This window comes from Heptranchias perlo, chromosome 30 (assembly GCF_035084215.1).
Source record: "Heptranchias perlo isolate sHepPer1 chromosome 30, sHepPer1.hap1, whole genome shotgun sequence".
Classification (NCBI taxonomy): Eukaryota; Metazoa; Chordata; class Chondrichthyes; order Hexanchiformes; family Hexanchidae; genus Heptranchias; species Heptranchias perlo.
In genome coordinates, this window is record NC_090354.1 from 9,651,950 (window position 1) to 9,659,349 (window position 7,400).

Genomic DNA, 7,400 nt, shown 5'->3' on the forward strand with positions numbered 1-7,400 from the left:
GACTGCAAACCCACTTCGCTAATAAACAGGTGGAGAGAAGCAGAACATCAGCACTTTATAAAGCATGCTCCAGATTAAAATTAAATTGTTGGTGAGGGAAGTAAATGATGAGGACTGATCCACACCAGCCAGGAAAACAGCAATTTCTGACATTGAGTTACATCGAGTCTACAGTGCAGAAACAGGCCATTTGGCCCAACTGGTCTATGCCAGCGTTTATGCTCCACATGAGCCGCCTTCATCTAACCCTATCAGCATATCCTACGGGTGCTTATTTAGTGTTCACTTGAATGCATGTTGTGTTAAGTCATTTGTCCTGGTGATCAGAAATCTCACTCCGAACACACTGATTGATGTTCAAAGCCCAGCGTTCCCCTCCACTGGCAGTGGTGCACTGGTAGGTCCAGTGCATTCTGCCACTGTGCAGTTAATTGGTGCCATGTTAGTGTCTGCCCCTCTATAACTGATCTTTAGTGAGTCCTACTGTACAGGTTACTAACAGGGCATAAGACAGCGCAGAATGAGAATGTTCCATCAGCTGCATTCCTTCCACAGACCAGGTACAACCCATCTGCTGTTCCACCCAAACATTTCAATCTCCTGAGCAACAATTCTACATGTTTCTCATTGCCCCCCTCCCCCGAAGCCGTCAATCAAAACTCCAGGTTTATCCATTCGCCTTGCAATATTTACCCTGACTGGATGCCATTTTCGGTGTTAGGATTCTGGTTTTTAAAGTATAATTTTCCCTTTCAAAAGTTTTGCAGCACTTCCCGTAAGAGAACCCTGTCCTTTATAGTCTGGAGCCTATACATTTTATGTGACCTGTCCTTGCAGAGGTCACTTAGTCCTGGGCCCAGGGCTAATGATTACTCCCATTGCACTAGATTCTGTACTGGGAGTTATGTAGACTCATCCACCTATTTGCAGAATATCAGAACATTGATCAGAGCTAATCCAGGCTGCAATAACAAGTGTTTATTTAAAATTTAAAGTCTCAGAAGCATTTGAATTAGAATTATGATTGTTTTTGCACAAACAAAAATGTTCTTTGCAAAGTCCATAAAGGTTTAATTACCCTTTTGCATCTTCTGTTGATGATAATTACTACACAGACTTTCTGGGTACACTGTTGCAGTCAAAGCCTTCTTTTCCCCTCAATCCCTTGCTTGGTTGATAACCACTTCTTCCCTGGTCAAGATCAAGAAGTGAACTCTCCAGTGGTGAAGGACCAGCTTTTTTATACAATAGTTTCCTTTTGAGGTCAGATTTCCAATCCAGTTTAGGCAACGTCAACATTCATATTGACCAGTCTGTGTAATCAGGAGAAAGGCGACATGATTACATCCAGACAACAGTTCACAATGTTTGACTTCCACCTCCGTAATATCGCCCGTCTCCGCCCCAACCTCAGCTCATCTGCTGCTGAAACCCTCATCCATGCCTTTGTTACCTCCAGACTCGACGATTCCAATGCTCTCCTGGCCGGCTTCCCACCTTGCACCCTCTGTAAACTTGAGCTCATCCAAAACTCTGCTACCCGTATCCTAACCCGCACCAAGTCCTGTTCACCCATCACCCCTGTGCTCCCTGACCTACATTGGCTCCCGGTCCAGGAACGCCTCAATTTTTAAATTCTCATCCTTGTTTTCAAATCCCTCTGTGGCCTCGCCCCTCCCTATCTCTGTAACCTCCTCCAGCCCTACAACCCTCCGCAATCTCTGCGTTCCTCCAATTCTGGCCTTTTGTGCATCCCCGATTTTCATCGCTCCACCATTGGCGGCCGTGCCTCCAGCTGCCTAGGCACTAAGCTCTGGAATTCCCTCCCTAAACCCCTCCGCCTCTCTCTCTCCTTTCAGACACTCCTTAAAACCTACCTCTTTGGCCAAGCTTTTGGTCACCTGTCCTAATATCTCCTTTTGTGGCTCGATGTCAAATTTGGTTTGATAACACCCCTGTGAAGGGCCTTGGGACGTTCTACTACGTTAAAGGCGCTATATAAATGCAATTTGTTGTTGTTGTTGCTAGTTATGTATTTCAAACAAGACAACAGCCTCCTGTTGACAAACGTACAATCTCTTACAAACATTAATAATCATTTACGACTGACACTGATTCCAGGACGTGTATCAATACTTAAAAGACGCTCGTGTCAATCAACAAACACAGCTGTCAACACCTGGATTAACATTTTAAACTCAATGGCTCAAACCCCACACAGAAATTCCAGCTGACTATTGCTGGCTGCTATCTTAGATGTAATGGAACAGGATGGAGTTTGGTGTTGGTTATTTTAAATTTTATGAACCGTATCAGGACATATATTTTTAATTTTCGTCACATTTGACATGACTTCCAAGGTAGCTGCAGCTCAGGACCTATTATGTCCCACACACCCTGTAATTAATTCTACTTACACTCCTAATCCACAGCACTCCCCCAGACAAATCTTCGTCCAGCTCTTTGTTAAAGGTGTGAACAAACTGCTTTTGCTGAGAATCTAGTCCACGTCCGTGACGTCTTCGGGCCCTGACTGCAATATTATCTCTGACCTGAGGGGGGAAGTCATGTCTGCGACATGTCAATGAGGCCCGGTGGTTAAAATCACTGTGACCTCATCCTATTGTGGGGGAGCGGGAGATTAACCCACCACCTGCTCAGAAACGGGCTGAGTGTTAAAATCCACCCCGGGTTTTTACAACAACCCACAGCTTTTATGATTTTTCTCCCCAGTGATCGCCCATAAATTGGCTGATTTATGCAGTTCAGTTCCACAACTGGTCGCAGTAGGATCTGAATCCATGACCTCTGGGTTGTTAATGCAACTACACCACCACATCCACGGTACAACCCCTGAGATGGCAGCGCCAAGTGACGCTACGGGCCCCGCACACCGAAAGCGCCCGTTGCATAAACTTGGCTTGTACTCCCTCGAGTAGAGGAGATTGAGGGGTGATCTGATCGAGGTGCTTAAAATGTTAAAAGAATTTGATAGGGCAGATACAGAGAAACTATTTCCTCTGGTGGGGTAATCATGAACAAGTGGATGTAATCTTAAAATTAGAGGTGGGCCATTCATGAGGTAAATCGGGAAGCACTTTTTCACACAAAGAGTAGTGGAAATCTGAAATTCTCTCCCCCAAATGACTGTGGAAGCTTGTAAGGAATCTTACAACACCAGGTTATAGTCCAACAAATTTATTTTAAAATCACAAGCTTTCGGAGATTATCCCCTTGGTCAGATGAATGAGTGAAAAGGTTCTCAAATCGCATATCTTATACTATGCTGGGACAGCATCACACCAATCAAAAGGTGTCGTTGTTATTCAAACAGGCCAGTCACGGAGAACAGCACGTCCCAGTACACTGGATATACATTGTGTCAATTACACAGACAGGCAGAAAGAAACCCAAAATGGCAGAGAGAGAGAAAGAATATTAAAAAACATATTTTTTTTCCCCCTTTTTTCCCCCTTTGTGGAAGCTTGGTCAAATGGAGCTTTCAAAACCGAGATTGTTAAGCAAGGGTATTAAGAGTTATGAGACCAAGGCAGGTAGATGCAGTTAAAATACAGATCAGCCATGATCTAATTGGATGGCGGAACGGGTTTGAGGGGCTGAATGGCCTACTCCTGGTTCTATGTAACGTTTTCAGAAGAATTTTTTTTAAACAGTGAATGCTGATAACATTATTCGGGACCTTGGCTTAAGAGTCATTGAGGCTGATGGTGTGAGGGGGCAGCAGCTGAGTTAACACATGCCACTGAAGCTCCAGTGCTTTGAATGAATGAATGTGTTGTGTTGATGCTATTTCACACCGTCAGGCCTAGGAACTCCCTCAAGCGGATCTTAGTGACTTAATCTCTTACAAACTATCAATAAAATAATTACTTGTTAATGTTTTTGCCCCTCATTTACATAATCACTTCCATATCCCTCAATCCACTCTGGTCTCACTGGAAATGACTCTCCTTTCTCACACCTTTTTAACACAAAATAGTTAATTAACAACCTAAAAAAAAAATTGAAAATCAACATAATCATGCCCTGATGGATATGTAAGTCGATACACTGCCCAGATTGAAACTGAGACAAACACACCAGGTAGATCCTGAGTTTGCTGGGGGGAGTGGAAAAGTCGCCACCATCATCGTCAATGACAACTTGCCTTTAATGTAGAAAAATTATCCACTGGGCGCAAAGAACAGAACTGACACTGAGCCCAAGGTGGAGACAATAGGAGGGGTGAGCAAACGCTCGGTCAAAGAGGTGTTTTTTTAAGGAGGCTGTTAAAGGTGCAGTGTGGGAGGGAGAACTGGAAGTATTTTCAGCTTTGTCCCACCCTGTAACTGAGAGGGCAGTGAGCGACTTGTTCCTGGGCCTCTGATGCTGCAACTTTCTCCCTCGATCTTTCCAGTCCCCCCTAAGCCAGGGAATCTTCAGAGGGGGAAAAAAAAAGCTGTTTTGTCAAATACGCTCCCATCTGGTCACATTCACCAACTGGAAACTGGCATGAAAATACTAACAGAAAGGTACCACAAGAGGGCACTCTGAGTCCAGGTAAGAGAATGAGATTGGCTCCTGTACAATTATAGAATTTTAACCCAGATCATGATTTTTTTCCTTCAATATTTGTGTAAATTTCTATTTATTTTCTGCATTGACTCTTAAAGTATCGCTATTTAAAGCGCTTTGAGACGTCCTCAGATCGTGAAAGGTGCTATATAAATGCAAGTTCTTTCTTTTAAATGTCTGCTTTGTAATTAACTCCACCACAAATATTCTTCAATCCCAAACTTGAACACAATGATTTATTTATTTTTTCTCTCTCCGAATTCTCACCGTCCTCCTAACTTCCCTTCCAGCGGCGTTGACTCTTTTCTGGGGGTCCCACTCCAGAGATTTGAGCACATGATCCAGGCTGACGTGTTCGGCGGTGCTGTCTTTCGAGCCAAAGGGGGGGGGGGAATTGGTCAGGGTTCCTGCTCCTCGTTGCTATTCAGTGACTCCTAGTGGAAGTGTGTGTATCTCCGATGAGGTCAAGATCATGCTTACCTTGATCCGCCCGCGACACTATTAAGGCCCCATCATGGCCACTTTGATGACGCACCAGAGGATCCATATTCCAGGAATGGGTCAATGCCCTCGGGAGAGGGGGAGGAGAGAAAATTGGCAGATAAATAATTTGGCACGGGAAAACAGAACCCTCATATTTCCCATTAAAGCCGCAATATTTCCTAGAACGCATATTTAAAACAGCTCCTGTACTCTTCTGGCACATTTGCGATGAATATCTTATTGACTAATCTAAACTAGGTCCTTTATTGATTGCTCATTGTTCTTTAGCTCTGTGATGCTGTGTCCCCTTGGGCTCCTGGAAAGTGATTCGTACAGAAAGAAAGACTTGTATTTAGACAGCACCTTTCACACTCTCAGGATGTCCCAAAGCTCTTTACAACCAATTAATTATTTTTGAAGTGTTTTATTTTGTAGGCAAACACAAAAGAATGTGTGCAAAAAGGGCATTGGTTCTACCCAATGCTTCAAATGGTCCCGGATTATCGTTTCTAAAAGCTTCCCCACCACCGAGGTTAAACTGACTGGCTTGTACTTGCCGGGTTTATCCCTCTCCCCTTTTTTTGAAGGGGAGCGGTATAATTGCCCTTACAAAGAGCCGGCACGGGCTCGATGGGCCGAATGGCCACCTCCTATGCTCTAACCATTCTATGATATGGGAACTCTGAGGGTAGGGCAGATCCCAACTTCGGTTTACGCAGGACTTGATGGAGTGTGTGCAAAAAGCAAAGAGCGCACTGATCTTCATCCTGACAGCAGTGAACTTCTTCCTCATTTGCAACATGGAAAGAGGAATACTGGGTGACTTCATTGACTTGGTCAGTGACCCCTCCTGAATACAGAAGAGGAAAAACAGAACAGCTTTCCAATTCCCAACAGCAGGACCCTGACATCAGCACTGGAGAGGGGGGATAACTCCCAGCACAGCAATAATGCCAAAAACACTGGGAAACAATGTTAGAACGGATGGAAACTAGTCTCCATGTTGCCACCAGTAGCAAAATCTCATCCACTTATACTTTCCACAATCTCCTTTGCCTTCCCCAACAAAACCTTACCTTTTTTTTGTGTGTTCTTATTTGAAGCAATAAACAAAATATTTGGATTTTTTTTTTATATTGTTTATGTTCCCATTTGTACCCGTCTACTCTAAAGCCGATCGGTGATTGGAGCATCCAAACTGGTCATAATACCACTTTGTATTCAGCTAAGAGGAAAAGGAGGCACGAATTCAAACAGGTGAACGGTCAATTTGGGACTGAGGACAGGGTGTTTACACAAAGACTGATGAACATTTGGAATGGATTTCTGGATACGATAATGGAAAGCAAGATCTTTTGGAGTCATTTAAGATATAGTTGGATGCTGTAGGCTTTTCTAGATTAATTAACTAAAATGGGGCCAATAGGCTTCCTTATCGATGGAGGGTAAGGGGCAGCAAGACTTGGTTCCAAAGGTTATCCTCTCTCTTTATGATCCAGTCCTCTGCTGCTGCAAAGTGCTCCCTCTGGAGACAGCAACATTCACCCACTGAAGAGAATTAAGTTTGAACGGCAGTTTATAAAGAAGGGGAGAATGTTTGCAGTTCTGCCTGAGGCTTTCTCACTAATCTAACAGTATTAAATAAATCTGGGAGCATTTTTAACAGCACACGATTCATTGGAAGGAGCCCAAATGGCCTTTTTAATTTTCATACTTTATGTTATTAAGACCATGATTCAGTTACCAGACACTTTGACAGCTGAGTGTGCCATGGGCAGGGCTTCCGGAATAAACAGTGTTATCTATTTTAATGGGACATTGAACCTTTGTAAAAGTTTCTACAAGGTTCTTTAGACGGTTTATGCAGGGAGGAGTCTGCAATTCCATGCTCAGTAACAGGACTCTGTCACCACAATGGGCCGAATGGCCCCCTTCTGTGCCGGAAATCTCTCTGATTCTCAGATCACCGATCATTAGTTTCACTGGAGATCGTGGGGGTCAATGGAAGGAAAATCTGCTAGGTTGTAGAACAGGTGGACGATCCACTCCGCCAGGTTACTGCCCAGACGGCAAAGCTGAAAATGACCCCCATTGTGTCTGTGGCAACCTTTTGCAATGAGCAATCCAAACCTATTCCCACTGCCCCATTCCCTCCCTTCCCCCCCCCCCTCCTTTCTGCCTCTGCTTCAAATGTTTATCTGCTCTTCCCTTAAAAGGTGCACTAGCCTCAGGCTCAACCATTCGCCGTGGCAACACATTCCCTGCTCTAACATCTCTCCTTATAAAAAAAATTAAACCTCCAAACCCCACTGCTCACTCTCTTACTGATCATTTTAAATTGA